The sequence below is a fragment of the Aulostomus chinensis genome, unplaced genomic scaffold (assembly GCF_037954235.1).
Source record: "Aulostomus chinensis isolate RoL2024-O1b breed Wild unplaced genomic scaffold, RoL_Achi_v1.0 HiC_scaffold_28, whole genome shotgun sequence".
Taxonomy (NCBI): Eukaryota; Metazoa; Chordata; class Actinopteri; order Syngnathiformes; family Aulostomidae; genus Aulostomus; species Aulostomus chinensis.
Window position 1 is genome coordinate 260,515 of NW_028234170.1, and position 16,955 is coordinate 277,469.

A 16,955-nucleotide genomic window follows, 5' to 3' on the forward strand; every position below is an offset into this window, starting at 1 on the left:
TAACACCTGAAACAATAACCCCTTTTGGAATGAGCACGTCCAGTGTGTGCCCTCTGTTGTGAGTGGGTTCGTTCACATACTGAGTTAGACCAAACGTTTCAAGGACAGCACTGAGTTCTTTAGCATGTCTGTCACTGGCTACATCCACATGCACATTTAAATCACCTGTAATAACCAAACAGTCAAATTCAGTGCGCACAGCTGAAAGTAATTCAGTAAAATCATCAATAAAACAGTTCTGTGGTGGCCTATAAATAGTGATATAAAGTATGGTGGCTTGTTTTAACTCCAATTTGAATGACAAATACTCAAATGATGAAAAAACTCCAAACGACAATTTTTGTATAACTATATTTTCTCTGAATATGCTACACACCCCTCCACCTCTCTTGCTCTGTCTTGTTTCAGATTCAAAGGTGTAGTGAGGTGGAGTAGACTCAATCAGGACTGCATTACCTGTATTTTTGTCAAGCCACGTCTCAGTTAAAAACATTAAATCAAGATCACGAGAAGAAATAAAATTATTAATTAAAAATGATTTGTTATTTAAAGATCTGACATTAAGCACAACATGTTTGAGATTAGACTGAGTTTCAAAGGACTCCAAGTTCTTACAAGAGATATGGATTAGATTTCTCTGCTCATCTGTCTGTCTCTCTCTTATCTAATCTTCGTGATATTACAGTAGGTATTGTTTTTGCAGAGAAGTTCTCCTCCCTGGACCTCCAGTTGGGTATTATATGAGTGGTAGCAACGCAGAGGCCCTTTACATCCTAGACAGCAGTGGTGACACTGTTGGAGATTACAGCTGGGCCTGGTGGTGAAGACTGAGCTGGGGGGACTCTGGGGGGAGGGGAAGGGGCACGATACTTCTTTGGGGCAAGAACCCTCGATCTAATCAGGTCTGGAGTGAGAGGAGCCATTTTCGTTCCTGATTTTATCAAGCTTTCAAGATGGTTTGGAAATCTCAAAGGTGACTGTGGAGATGGGAATGAGAGTGAAGAGAGGGCGTAGACACAGCAGGTGGTGCCCAGGACGGCGGTGAGGGAGAAGGTGACGGGGATGCTGCATCCCGAACCTTCTCCGGAGATGCAGGTTTTGTCCTTGCAGTTGCAGCAGAGTTGTTTTCTGAAGATGCTGATGTTGTTGTTGTGGGAGCTGGAGCTGATGCCTTCGCTGGGGATGCAGGTTTTGTTGTTGAGGCTGCTGTGGCTGAGTCCTTTTCCAGTGGTTGCAGAAGGTGCTGTTTTGGGTACATCCTTTGCCGGGTCCTTGGGTGGGGAAGAGGGAGCTCCTCTCCCTCTCCTCTTTTCTCTCATCGGTTGCCCGCAAGCCTGGTTCAGTTCAGGCCGGTTCTGATGCCTCAGAGCATGGAGGAGGTTATCCGTCAGCCTCTTTACTCCACCTCCATTCAGGTGTGGCCCTTTTCCTCTGAAAAGGTCACCTCGATGCCAAAACAGGTTAAAGTTCTCGATGTAATGCAATCCTCTGGACTCGCAGATGTTGGGTAGCCACGTGTTCAACTGAAGCAGTCGGCTGAATTTATTCACTTTCCTGTCCGTGTTTGGGAAACTGCATTAAATCCACCAGTAATTTCTCTTTTATGCATCTTTCTATGCTTTCAGGTTGAAACTTGATTGAAAACTCACTTTGAACAAAAGTTATGGCTGTTTTGTATCAAAGGTCACAAATAGTGTTTTCTCAGCGAGAGAACGCCAAAATGAACACTTCATTCATAACTCCTGTATTTTTTGGAAAAATGCCTGAAATCTACCTGTAACTTCAAATTTATGCATCTTTCCATGCTTTCAGGATGAAACTTGATTGAAAACTCACTTTGAACAAAAGTTATGGCTGTTTTGTATCAAAGGTCACAAATAGTGTTTTCTCAGCGAGAGAACGCCAAAATGAACACTTCATTCATAACTCCTGTATTTTTTGGAAAAATGCCTGAAATCTACCTGTAACTTCAAATTTATGCATCTTTCCATGCTTTCAGGATGAAACTTGACTGAAAACTCACTTTGAAAAAAAGTTATGGCTGTTTTGTTTCACAGGTCACAAATAGCGTTTTCCAAGCGAGAGAAGGCCAAAATGAACACTTCATGCAGAACTCCTGTATTTTGATGAAAACTCACTGAAATCAAGCTGTAACTTCAAGTTTATGCATCTTTCTATGCTTTCAGGTTGAAACTTGACTGAAAATTCACTTTGAAAAAAAGCTATGGCTGTTTTGTATCACAGGTCACAAATAGTGTTTTCTAAGCGAGAGAAGGCCAAAATAAACACGTCATGCAAAACTCCTGTATTTTGAGGAAAAGTGAGTGAAGTCCACCTGTAACTTCAAGTTTATGCATCTTTCTATGCTTTCAGGTTGAAACTTTACTGAAAATTCACTTTGAAAAAAAGCTATGGCTGCTTTTTATGACAGGTCACAAATAGTGTTTTCTCAGCGAGAGAAGGCCAAAATGAACACTTCATGCATAACTCCTTTATTTTTTGGAAAACTCCATGAAATCCACTTTTTCACTTCAAGTTTATGCATCTTTCTATGTTTTCAGGTTGAAACTTGACTGAAAACTCACTTTTAAATAAAGTTATGGCTGTTTTGTATCACAGGTCACAAATAGTGCTTTCTCAGTGAAAGAAGGACAAAATGAACAATTCATATATAATTCCTGTATTTTATGGAAAACTGAGTTAAAACCATCCTCTAACTTAAAGTTTATGCATCTTTCTATGCTTTCAGGTTGAAACTTGACTGAAAACTCACTTTGAAAAAAAGTTATGGCTGTTTTGTATCACAGGTCACAAATAGCGTTTTCTCAGCGAGGGAAGGCCAAAAAGAACACTTCATGCATGACTCCTGTATTTTTTTGAAAACTGCATGAAATCCACTTCTAACTTAAAGAGTAGGCATCTTCCTATGTTTTAATGTTGAAACTTGACTGAAAACTCACTTTGAACAAACGTTATGGCTGTTTTGTATCAGAGGTCACAAATAGTGTTTTCTCAGCGAGTGAAGGCCAAACTGAACACTTCATGCATAACTCCTGTATTTTTTGGTAAACTGAGTGAAATCCACCTGTATCTTGTCTTTTATTCATCTTTCTATACTTATACTTTCAGGTTTAAATAAAAATCCACTTCTAACTTAAAGATTAGGCATCTTTCTATGTTTTAATGTTGAAACTTGACTGGAAACTCACTTTGAACAAACGTTATGGCTGTTTTGTATCAGAGGTCACAAATAGCGTTTTCTCAGCGAGAGAAGGCACAAAACGAACACTTCATGCATTGCTCCTGTATTTTTTTGAAAACTGAATGTAATCCACTTCTAACTTCAAATTTATGCATCTTTCTATGCTTTCAGGTTGAAACTTGACTGAAAACTCACTTTAAACAAAAGTTATGGCTGTTTTTTTATATCACATGTCACAAATAGCGTTTTCTCAGCAAGAGAAGGCCAAAATGAACACTTCATACACAACTCATGTATTTTGAGGAAAACTGAGTGAAATCCACCTGTAACTTCAAGTTTATGCATCTTTCTATGTTTTCATGTTGAAACTTGACTGAAAAATCACTTTGAACAAAAGTTGTGTCTGTTTTGTATCACAGGTCACAAATAGTTATTTCTCAGCGAGAGAAGGCCCAAATGAACACTCCATGCATAACTCCTGTATTTTGAGGAAAACTGCCTGAAATCAACCTCTAACTTCTCTTTTATGCATCTTTCTATGATTTCATGTTGAAACTTGACTGAAAACTCACTTTGAAAAAAAGTTATGGCTGTTTTGTATCACAGGTTACAAATAGCGTTTTCTCAGCAGGAGAATGCCAAAAGGAAGACTTCATGCATAACTCCTATATTTTTTGGAAAACTGCATGAAATCCACCTGTAACTTCTCTTTTATGCATCTTTCTATGCTTTCAGGTTTAACTTTCACTTCAAAGTCATTTTGCAAAAAAATTCCGTCTTTGATGTCACGGTTCACGAAGACTGTTTTCAAAACAAAAGAAGACATTTTAATCATTTCATGCAGAACTCCATTAGTTTGAGCAAAGCTGGCTTAAAAGCACCTGTTACTTCAAAGGTTTTCATCATTCTGTGTTTTCAGATTTTAAGTTCACTGAAAGGTCAGTGTTATCAAGAGTTCCAGCATTTGTGATCACAGGTCACACAATGCCTTTTACCAGCGAGAGTCCTCTGGAGTGAACACTTCATGCTGAACTCCCTTATTTAGAAGAAAACTGACTGAAATCCACGTGTCATTTCAAGGTAATGTAATTTTTTATTGTATTCAGTTTGAAACTTTCCTGAAAATTCACTTTGAACAAAAGTTATCGCTGTTTTGTATCACAGGTCACAAATAGCGTTTTCTCAGCGAGAGAAGGCCAAAATGAACACTTCATGCATAACTCCTTTATTTTTTAGAAAACTGCATAAAATCCACCTCTAACTTAAAGTTTATGCATCTTTCTATGCTTTCAGGTTGAAACTTGACTGAAAACTCACTTTGAACAAAAGTTATGGCTGTTTTGTATCACAGGTCACAAATAGCGTTTTCTCAGGGAGAGAAAGCAAAAATGAACACTTCATGCATAACTCCTGTATTTTGAGGAAAACTGCCTGAAATCCACCTGTAACTTCTCTTTTATACATCTTTCTATGCTTTCAGGTGGAAACTTGACTGAAAACTCACTTTGAAGAAAAGTTTTGGCTGTTTTTTTTTTATCACAGGTCACAAATAGCGTTTTCTCAGCGAGAGAAGGCCAAAATGAACACTTCATGCATAACTCCTGTATTTTTTGGAAAAATGCATGAAATCCACCTGTAATTTGTAGTTTATTCATCTTTCTATGTTTTCAGGTTGAAACTTGATTGAAAATTCACTTTGAACAAAAGTTTTGTATCACAGCTCACAAATAGCGTTTTCTCAGCGAGAAAAGGTCAAAATGAACACTTCATGCATAACTCCTGTATTTTGAGGAAAACTGCCTGAAATCTACCTCTAACTACTCTTTTATGAATCTTTTTATGTTTTCAGGTTGAAACTTGACTGAAAACTCACGTTGAACAAAAGTTATGGCTGTTTTGTATCACAGGTCACAAATAGCATTTTCACAGCGAGAGAAGGCCAAAATGAACACTTCATGTATAAATCCTGTATTTTGAGGAATACTGCCTGAAATCCACTTGTAACTTCAAGTTTATACATCTTTCTATGCTTTCAGGTTGAAACTTGACAAAAAACTCACTTTGAACAAAAGTTATGGCTGTTTTGTATCACAGGTCACAAATAGTGTTTTAACAGCGAGAGAAGGCCAAAATGAACACTTCATGCATAACTCCTGTATTTTGAGGAAAACTGCCTGAAATCCACCTCTAACTTAAAGATTATGCATCTTTCTATGCTTTCAGGTTGAAACTTGACTGAAAACTCACTTTGAACAAAAGTTATGGCTGTTTTGTATCACAGGTCACAAATAGCGTTTTCTCAGTGAGAGAAGGCCAAAATGAACACTTCATGCATAACTCCTGTATTTTGAGGAAAACTGCATGAAATCCACCTGTAACTTCAAGTTTATGCATCTTTCTATGCTTTCAGGTTGAAACTTGACTGAAAACTCACTTTTAAATAAAGTTATGGCTGTTTTGTATCACAGGTCACAAATAGTGTTTTCTCAGCGAGAGATGGCCAAAATGAACACTTCATTCATAACTCCTGTATTTTGAGGAAAACTGCATGAAATTCACCTGTAACTTCTCTTTCATGCATCTTTCTATGCTTTCAGGTAGAATCTTGACTAAAAACTCACTTTGAAAAAAAGTTATGGCTGTTTTGTATCACAGGTCACAAATAGTGTTTTCTCAGTGAGAGAAGGCCAAAATGAACACTTCATGCATAACTCCTGTATTTTGAGGAAAACTGCGTGAAATTCACCTATAACTTCTCTTTTTATCATCTTCCGATGCTTTCAGGTTGAAACTTGACTGAAAACTCACTTTGAAAAAAAGTTATGGCTGTTTTGTATCACAGGTCACAAATAGCGTTTTCTCAGCGAGAGAAGGCCAAAATGAACACTTCATGCATAACTCCTGTATTTTGAGGAAAACACCATGAAATCCACCTCTAACTTAAATTTAATGCATCTTTCTGTGCTTTCAGGTGGAAATTGACTGAAAACTCACTTTGAACAAAAGTTATGGCTGTTTTGTATCACAGGTCACAAATAGTGTTTTCTCAGCGAGAGAAGGCCAAAATGAACACTTAATGCATAACTCCTGTATTTTGAGGAAAACTGCCTGAAATCAACCTGTAACTTCTCTTTTATGCATCTTTCGATGCTTTCAGGTTGAAACTTGACTGAAAACTCACTTTGAACAAAAGTTATGGCTGTTTTGTATCACAGGTCACAAATAGCGTTTTCTCAGCGAGAGAAGGCCAAAATGAAAACTTCATGCATAACTCCTGTATTTTTTGGAAAACTACATGAAATCCACCTGTCACTTCAAGTTTATGCATCTTTCTATGCTTTCAGGTTGAAACTTGACTGAAAACTCACTTTGAACAAAAGTTATGGCTGTTTTGTGTCGCAGGTCACAAATAGCGTTTTCTCAGTGAGATAAGGCCAAAATGAACACTTCATGCAGAACTCCTGTATTTTGAAGGAAAACTCACTGAAATCAAGCTGTAACTTCAAGTTTATGCATCTTTCTATGCTTTCAGGTTGAAACTTGACTGAAAACTCACTTTGAACAAAAGTTAGGGCTGTTTTTTGTCGCAGGTTACAAATAGCGTTTTCTCAGCGAGAGAAGACCAAAATGAACACTTCATGCAGAACTCCTGTATTTTGATGAAAACTCACTGAAATCAAGCTGTAACTTCAAGTTTATGCATCATTCTATGCTTTCAGGTTGAAACTTGACTGAAAACTCACTTTGAAAAAAAGTTATGGCTGTTTGTGTCACAGGTCACAAATAGCGTTTTCTCAGCGAGAGAAGGCCAAAATGAACACTTCATGCAGAACTCCTGTATTTTGATGAAAACTCACTGAAATCCACCTATAACTTCAAGTTTATGCATCTTTCTATGCTTTCAGATTGAAACTTGACTGAAAACTCACTTTGAAGAAAAGTTATGGCTGTTTTGTGTCGCAGGTCACAAATAGCGTTTTCTCAGTGAGATAAGGCCAAAAGGAACACTTCATGCAGAACTCCTGTATTTTGAAGGAAAACTCACTGAAATCAAGCTGTAACTTCAAGTTTATGCATCTTTCTATGCTTTCAGGTTGAAACTTGACTGAAAACTCACTTTGAACAAAAGTTAGGGCTGTTTTTTGTCGCAGGTTACAAATAGCGTTTTCTCAGCGAGAGAAGACCAAAATGAACACTTCATGCAGAACTCCTGTATTTTGATGAAAACTCAATGAAATCAAGCTGTAACTTCAAGTTTATGCATCATTCTATGCTTTCAGGTTGAAACTTGACTGAAAACTCACTTTGAAAAAAAGTTATGGCTGTTTTGTGTCACAGGTCACAAATAGCGTTTTCTCAGCGAGAGAAGGCCAAAATGAACACTTCATGCAGAACTCCTGTATTTTGATGAAAACTCACTGAAATCCACCTATAACTTCAAGTTTATGCATCTTTCTATGCTTTCAGATTGAAACTTGACTGAAAACTCACTTTGAACAAAAGTTATGGCTGTTTTGTTTCACAGGTCACAAATAGTGTTTTCCCTGCGAGAGAAGGCCAAAATGAACACTTCATGCATAACTCCTGTATTTTTAGGAAAACTGTGTTAAATCCACCCTCAAAATTCAAGTTTATGCATCTTTCTATGCTTTCAGGTTGAAATTTGACAGAAAACTAACTTTGAACAAAAGTTATGGCTGTTTTGTATGACAGGTCACAAATAGCGTTTTCTCAGCGAGAGAAGGCCAAAATGAACACTTCATGCATAACTCCTGTATTTTGATGAAAACTGCATAAAATCCACCTGTAACTTCTGTTTTATGCATCTTTCTATGCTTTCAGGTTGAAACTTGACTGAAAACTCACTTTGAACAAAAGTTATGGCTGTTTTGTATCACGGGTCACAAAGCGTTGTCTCAGCGAGAGAATGCCAAAATGAAAACTTTATGCATAAGTCCTGTATTTTTTGGAAAACTACATGAAATCCACCTGTCACTTCAAGTTTATGCATCTTTCTATGCTTTCAGGTGAAACTTTCACTTTGAAGTCATTTTGAAAAAAAATTACGTCTTTGATAATCACTGTTCATGAAGACTGTTTTCAAAACAAAAGAAGACATTTTAAACATTTCATGCAGAACTCCATTAGTTTGAGCAAAGCTGGCTTAAAAGCACCTGTTACTTCAAAGGTTTTCATCATTCTGTGTTTTCAGTTTTGAAGTTCACTGAAAGGTCAGTTTGATCAAGAGTTCCAGCATTTGTGATCACAGGTCACACAATGCCTTTTACCAGCGAGAGTCTTCTGGAGTGAACACTTCTTGCTGAACTCCCTTATTTTCAGGAAAACTGACTGAAATCCACCTGTTACTTCTCTTTTATGCATCTTTCTATGCTTTCAGGTTGAAATTTGACAGAAAACTAACTTTGAACAAAAGTTATGGCTGTTTTGTATGACAGGTCACAAATAGCGTTTTCTCAGCGAGAGAAGGCCAAAATGAACACTTCATGCATAACTCCTGTATTTTTAGGGAAACTGCCTGAAATCAATATCTAACTTCAAGTTTATGCATCTTTCTATGATTTCAGGTTGAAACTTGACTGAAAACTCACTTTGAACAAAAGTTATGGCTGTTTTGTATCACAGGTCACAAATTGTGTTTTCTCAGTGAGAGAAGGCCAAAATGAACACTTCATGTATAACTCCTGTATTTTGAGAAAAACTGCCTTAAATCCACCTCTAACTTCAAATATATGCATCTTTCTATGCTTTCAGGTTGAAACTTGACTGAAAACTCACTTTGAACAAAAGTTATGGCTGTTTTGTATCACAGGTCACGAATAGCGTTTACTCAGCGAGAGAAGGCCAAAATGAACATTTCATGCATAACTCCTGTATTTTCAGGAAAACTGAGTGAAATCCACCTAAAACTTCAAGTTTATGCATCTTTCTATGCTTTCAGGATGAAACTTGACTGAAAATTCACTTTGAACAAAAGTTATGGCTGTTTTGTATCACAGGTCACAAAAAGCGTTTTCTCAGCGAGAGAAGGCCAAAATGAACACTTCATGCATAACTCCTGTATTTTGTCGAAAACTCCCTGAAATCCACCTCTAACTTCAAGTACATGCATCTTTCTATGCTTTCAGGTTGAAACTTGACTGAAAACTCACTTTGAACAAAAGTTATGGCTGTTTTGTATCACAGGTCCCAAATAGTGTTTTCTCAGCGAGAGAAGGCCAAAATGAACACTTCATGCATAACTCCTGTATTTTGTGGAAAACTGCCTGAAATCCACCTATAACTTCAAGTTCATGCATCTTTCTATGCTTTCAGGTTGAAACTTGACTAAAAACTCACTTTGAACAAAAGTTATGGCTGTTTTGTATCACAGGTCAAAAAGCGTTTTCTCAGCAAGAGAAGGCCAAAATGAACACTTCATGCATAACTCCTGTATTTTGAGGAAAACTGCCTGAAATCAACCTCTAACTTCTCTTTTATGTATCTTTCTATGCTTTCAGGTTGAAACTTGACTGAAAACTCACTTTGAACAAAAGTTATGGCTGTTTTGTATCACAGGTCACAAATAGTGTTTTCTGAGGGAGAGAAGGCGAAAATGAACACTTCATGCATAACTCCTGTATTTTGAGGAAAACTGACTGAAATTCACCTATAACTTCTCTTTTACGCATCTTTCTATGATTTAAGGTCGAACTTTCACTTCGAAGTCATTTTGAAAAAAAATTATGTCTTTGATGATCAAGGTTCACGAAGACTGTTCTCAAAACAAAAGAAGACTTTTTAATCATTTCATGCAGAACTCCATTAGTTTGAGTAAAGCTGGCTTAAAAGCACTTGTTACTTCAAAAGTTTTCATCATTCTGTGTTTTCAGATTTGAAATTCACTGAAAGGTCAGTGTGATAAAGAGTTCCAGCATTTGTGATCACAGGTCACACAATGCCTTTTACATGCGAGAGTCCTCTGGAGTGAACACTTCTTGCTGAACTCCCTTATTTTCAGGAAAAATGACTGAAATCCACGTTTCATGTCGAGGTAATGTCATTTTCAGTGTATTCAGGTTGAAACTTGTCGGAAAACTGAATTTGGACAAAAGTTATGGCTGTTTTGTATCACAGGTCACAAGTAGTGTTTTCTCAGCGAGAGAAGGCCAAAATGAACATTTCATGCAAAACATCTGTATTTTGAGGAAAACTGAGTGAAATCCACCTGTAACTTCAAGTTAATGAATCTTTCTTTGCTTTCAGGCTGAAACTTGACTGAAAACTCACTTTCAACAAATGTTATGGCTGTTTTGTATCACAGATCACAAATAGTGTTTTCTCAGCGATAGAAGGTCAAAATGAAAACTTCATGCATAACTCCTGTATTTTGAGGAAAACTGCATGAAATCCACCTGTAACTTCAAGTTTATGCATCTTTCTATGCTTTCAGGTTGAACTTTCACTTCGAAGTCATTTTGAAAAAAAAAATTATGTCTTTGATGTCACGGTTCACGAAGACTGTTTTCAAAACAAAAGAAGACATTTTAAACATTTCATGCAGAACTCTATTAGTTTGAGCAAAGCTGGCTTAAAAGCACCTTTTACTTCAAAGGTTTTCATCATTCTGTGTTTTCAGATTTGAAGTTCACTGAAAGGTCAGTTTGATCAAGAGTTCCAGCATTTATGATCACAGGTCACACAATGCCTTTTACCAGCGAGAGTCCTCTGGAGTGAACACTTCTTGCTGGACTCCCTTATTTTGAGGAAAACTGACTGAAATCCACGTGTCCTGTCAAGGTAATGTAATTTTCATTGTATTCAGGTTGAAACTTGTCTGAAAACTCACTTTGAACAAAAGTTATGGCTGTTTTGTATCACAGGTCACAAATAGCGTTTTCTCAGGGAGAGAAGGCCAAAATTTACACTTCATGCATAACTCCTGTATTTTGAGGAAAACTGACTGAAATCCACCTGTAACTTCAAGTTTATGCATCTTTCTAAGCTTTCAGGTTGAAATTTGAGTGAAAACTGACTTTGAACAAAAGTTATGGCTGTTTTGTATCACAAGTCACAAATAGTGTTTTTACAGCGAGAGAAGGCTAAAATGAACACTTCATGCATAAATCCTGTATTTTGAGTAAAAATTGCGTGAAATCCACCTCTAACGTCTGTTTCATTCATCTTTCTATGCTTTCAGATTGAAACTTGACTTAAAACTCACTCTAAACAAAAGTTATGGCCGTTTTTTTTTTACAGGTCACAAATAGTGTTTTTTCAGCGAGAGAAGGCAAAAATGAACACTTCATGCATAACTCCTGTATTTTGAGGAAAACTGAGTGAAATCCACCTGTAACTTAGAGTTTATGCATTTTTCTATGCTTTCAGGTAGAAACTTGACTGAAAACTAACTTTGAACAAAAGTTTTGGCTGTTTTTTATCACGGGTCACAAATAGCGTTTTCACAGCAAGAGAAGGACAAAATGAACACTTCATGCAGAACTCCTGTATTTTTTTCAAAACTTCATGAAATCCAACTGTAACTTCAAGTTTATGCATCTTTCAATGCTTTCAGTTTGAAACTTGACTGAAATTTCACTTGGAACAAAAGTTATTGCTGTTTTGTATCACAGGTCACAAATAGTGTTTTCTCAGCGAGAGAAGGCCTAAATGAACACTTCATGCATAACTCCTGTATTTTGAGGAAAACTGAGTGAAATCCACCTGTAACTTCAAGTTAATGAATCTTTCTTTGCTTTCAGGCTGAAACTTGACTGAAAACTCACTTTCAACAAATGTTATGGCTGTTTTGTATCACAGATCACAAATAGTGTTTTCTCAGCGATAGAAGGTCAAAATGAAAACTTCATGCATAACTCCTGTATTTTGAGGAAAACTGCATGAAATCCACCTGTAACTTCAAGTTTATGCATCTTTCTATGCTTTCCGTTTGAAACGTCACTGAAAACTCACTTTGAACAAAAGTTATGGCTGTTTTGTATCACAGGTCACAAATAGTGTTTTCTCAGGGAGAGAAGGCCAAAATTAACACTTTATGCATAACTCCTGTATTTTGAGGAAAACTGTGTGAAATCCACCTGTAACTTCAAGTTTTTGTATCTTTCTTTGCTTTCAAGTTGAAACTTGAGTGAAAACTCACTTTGAACAAAAGTTATGGCTGTTTTGTATCACAGGTCACAAATAGCGTTTTCTCTGTGAGAGAAGGCCAAAATGAACACTTCATGCATAACTCCTGTATTTTGAGGAAAACTGACTGAAATCCACCTATAACTTCTCTTTTACGCATCTTTCTATGATTTAAGGTCGAACTTTCACTTCGAAGTCATTTTGAAAAAAAATTATGTCTTTGATGATCAAGGTTCACGAAGACTGTTCTCAAAACAAAAGAAGACTTTTTAATCATTTCATGCAGAACTCCATTCGTTTGAGCAAAGCTGGCTTAAAAGCACTTGTTACTTCAAAAGTTTTCATCATTCTGTGTTTTCAGATTTGAAGTTCACTGAAAGGTCAGTGTGATAAAGAGTTCCAGCATTTGTGATCACAGGTCACACAATGCCTTTTACATGCGAGAGTCCTCTGGAGTGAACACTTCTTGCTGAACTCCCTTATTTTCAGGAAAACTGACTGAAATCCACGTTTCATGTCGAGGTAATGTCATTTTCAGTGTATTCAGGTTGAAACTTGTCGGAAAACTGACTTTGAACAAAAGTTATGGCTGTTTTGTATCACAGGTCACAAGTAGTGTTTTCTCAGCGAGAGAAGGCCAAAATGAACATTTCATGCATAACATCTGTATTTTGAGGAAAACTGAGTGAAATCTACCTGCAACTTCTTTTTTATATATCTTTCTATGTTTTCAGGTTGAAACTTGACTGAAAACTCACTTTGAACAAAAGTTATGGCTGTTTTGTATCACAGTTCACAAATAGCGTTTTCTCAGCGATAGAAGGCCAAATTGAACACTTCATGCATAACTCCTGTATTTTGAGGAAAACTGAGTGAAATCCACCTGTAACTTCAAGTTAATGAATCTTTCTTTGCTTTCAGGCTGAAACTTGACTGAAAACTCACTTTCAACAAATGTTATGGCTGTTTTGTATCACAGATCACAAATAGCGTTTTCTCAGCGATGGAAGGTCAAAATGAAAACTTCATGCATAACTCCTGTATTTTGAGGAAAACTGAGTGAAATCCACCTGTAATTTGTTTTTATGCATCTTTCTATGCTTTTAGGTTGAAACTTGACTAAAAACTCACTTTGAAGAAAAGTTATGGCTTTTTTGTATCACAGGTCCCAAATAGCGTTTTCTCAGGGAGAGAAGGCCAAAATGAACACTTCATGCATAACTCCTGTATTTTGAGGAAAACTGCGTGAAATCCACCTGTAACGTCTGTTTTATTCATCTTTCTATGCTTTCAGATTGAAACTTGACTTAAAACTCACTCTGAACAAAAGTTATGTTTTTTTTTTTTTTTACAGGTCACAAATAGTGTTGTCTCAGCGAGAGAAGGCCAAAATGAACACTTCATGCATAACTCCTGTATTTTTAGGTAAACATAGTGAAATCCACCTCTAACTTCAAGTTTATGCATCTTTCTATGCTTTTAGGTTGAAACTTGACTGAAAACTCACTTTTAACAAAAGTTATGGCTGTTTTGTATCACAGGTCACAAATAGCGTTTTCTCAGCGAGAGAAGGCCAAAACGAACACTTCATGCATAACTCCTGTATTTTGAGGAAAACTGAGTGAAATCCACCTTTATCTTCTCTTTTATGCATCTTTCTATTCTTTCAGATTGAAACTTGACTGAAAACGAACTTTGAACAAAAGTTATGGCTGTTTTGTATCACAGGTCACAAATAGTGTTTTCACAGATAGAGAACGCCAACATGAACACTTCATGCATAACTCCTGTATTTTTTGGAAAATTGAGTGAAATCCACATGTAACTTCAAGTTTATGCGTCTTTCTTTACTTTCAGGTTGAAACTTGACTGAAAACTCACTTTGAACAAAACTTATGGCTGTTTTGTATAATAGGTGACAAATAGGTTTTTCTCAGCGAAGGAAGGCCAAAATGAACGTTCATGCATAACTCCTGTATTTTGAGGAAAACTGCATGAAATCCACCTTTAACTTCAAGTTTATACATCTTTCTATGCTTTCAGGTTGAAACTTGATTGAAAACTCACTTTGAACAAAAGTTATGGCTGTTTTGTATCACAGGTCACAAATAGCGTTTTCTCAGCGAGAGAAGGCCAAAATGAACACTTCATGCATAACTCCTGTATTTTTTGGGAAACTGCATGAAATCCACCTGTAACTTCAAGTTTATGCATCTTTCTATGCTTTCAGGTTGAAACTTGACTTAAAACTCAATTTCAACTAAAGTTATGGCTGTTTTTTTTATCACAGGTCACAAATAGTGTTTTCACAAAGAGAGAAGGCCAAAATGAAGGCAAGGCAAGTTTATTTGTAGAGCACAATTCATACACATGGCAACTCAAATGCTTTACAGTTGCAGAAAAATCTTAAAATCACAAAAAGGCAGATAAAATCATAAAACATAAATAGAATCCTTAATTTAAAGAAAAGGAGAAGAGTGCAGATAAAATACTTTCAGCTGTCGTATGCATGACTGAACAGAGTAGTTTTCAGCCTGGTCTTAAACATTGTCACAGTTGATTCCTGTCTCACTTTTTCTGGAAGACTGTTCCAGATTTTAGTTGCAGAAAACTGGAAAGTAGCTTCACCATGTTTAGTCCTGATTCTGGGCCCCTGTAGGAGACCTCTACCTGAGGTTCTCAGAGACCTGGAGGGTTCATATGGGTCTAACATGTCAGAGATGTACTTCGGTGCTTGACCATGAAGAGACTTGTATACAAGCAGAGCTGTCTTAAAGTCTATTCTCTGAGCAACAGGAAGCCAGTGCAGAGATCTGAGCACTGGACTAATATGGTCGTATTTCCTGGTTCTAGTCAGGACTCGAGCTGTAGCGTTCTGAATGTATTGTAGTTGTTTAACAGCTGTTTTAGAGATACCAGTGAGCAGGCCGTTACAGTAGTCTAACCTACTGGAGACAAATGCATGGATTCGTCTGTCCAAGTCTGGTTCAGACACTATACCTCTGATTTTGGCAATGTTTTTTAGATGGTAAAAGGCTGCTGATTTTACTGACTTTATGTGGCTGTTAAAGTTCAGATCTGAGTCCAATATTACCCCCAGATTTCTAACCTGTTGTTTTGGTTTTAGAGAAAGGGATTCAAGGTGACTGATCACACTTTCTCTTTGCTTCTGTGGCCCAAAAACGATTAATTCCGTTTTTTCTGAGTTTAGCTGGAGAAAGTTGTTTTGCATCCACATGCTTATATGTTGGATGCAGTGGAAGAGTGAATCCGCAGGTCCATGTTCACCTGCTGTCAGAGACACATAGATCTGAGTGTCGTCTGCATAGTTATGGTAGGACACATTATGGCTGCTTATTAGTTGGCCTAGTGGAAGCATGTATAGGTTGAACAAGAGGGGCCCCAAGATTGAACCTTGGGGGACACCACAGGTCATGGCCATTTTGTCTGAGCTGCAATTTCCAATTTCAACAAAGTATGTTCTCTCCTCAAGATAGGACTTGAACCACTTTAGAGCAGAACCAGAGATTCCTAGCCAATTCTCTAGCCTCTGTAAAAGGATCTCATGGTCAACTGTGTCAAAGGCAGCACTCAAGTCAAGCAGGACTAAGACTGAGACTTTGCCTTTGTCTGTGTTTAGGCGGATGTCATTTATCACCTAGATCAGAGCTGTCTCAGTGCTGTGGTGGGGCCTAAAGCCAGACTGGAAAGTATCAAAAGCATTGTTGGACAGGAGAAAGTCAGTGAGTTGTTGATAAACAACTTTTTCGAGGACTTTTCCTAGGAATGGCAGGTTTGATATGGGCCGGTAGTTGTTCAGAACCATGGTATCAAGACTGCTCTTCTTTAAAAGAGGCTTAATGACCGCAGTTTTCAGGGCCCTTGGAAATGTTCCAGTCTCTAGTGAAATCTTAACTAAATGAGTAACTTTTGGTAACAGGCTGCTCAGCACAGTCTTTACAAATCTAGTGGGTAACTCATCAAGGCAGCATGTAGATGAACTCAGACCTGAAATAATCTCTTCGACTGTTTTGTCACTGACAGGAGTGAAATGTGCCAGCTCTAGGTGTTCAGGTGGATGCTGGGCTATCATTTGTGTCTTAGAAATAATAGCTTTTTTAATATCTTGAACTTTATCACTAAAGAATTTTGCAAATTCATTGCATTTTGATATAGAAATGAATTCTAAGGGCAGTGGAACCGAAGGGTTTGTTAATCTGTTTACAGTAGCAAACAGAACTCGAGAATTACCATTCAAGTTTGTAATCACTTCAGAGAAATACCTCTCCCTAGCTCTTCGTAAAGTCTGGTTAAACATGGATAATTTTTGTCTATAAATGTCATAGTCAACCTGTAGCTTTGACTTGCGCCATTTCCGTTCGGCTCTCGGCACCCTCTTTTTTGTGCCCTGACAGAGTCTTCATTTCTCCATGGTGCTTTTTTTCTGTCTTTAACTATTCTAACCTTAACAGGAGCAATGGTGTCCAAGACAGTCAAAACACTTGATGTATACGAGTTTAACAGATCATTAACATTAGAACCAGAGGTGTTTTCAAAAGCAACCATTTCCATAAACTGTGTCCTTGTTTTGTCATTTATGAGTCTTCTC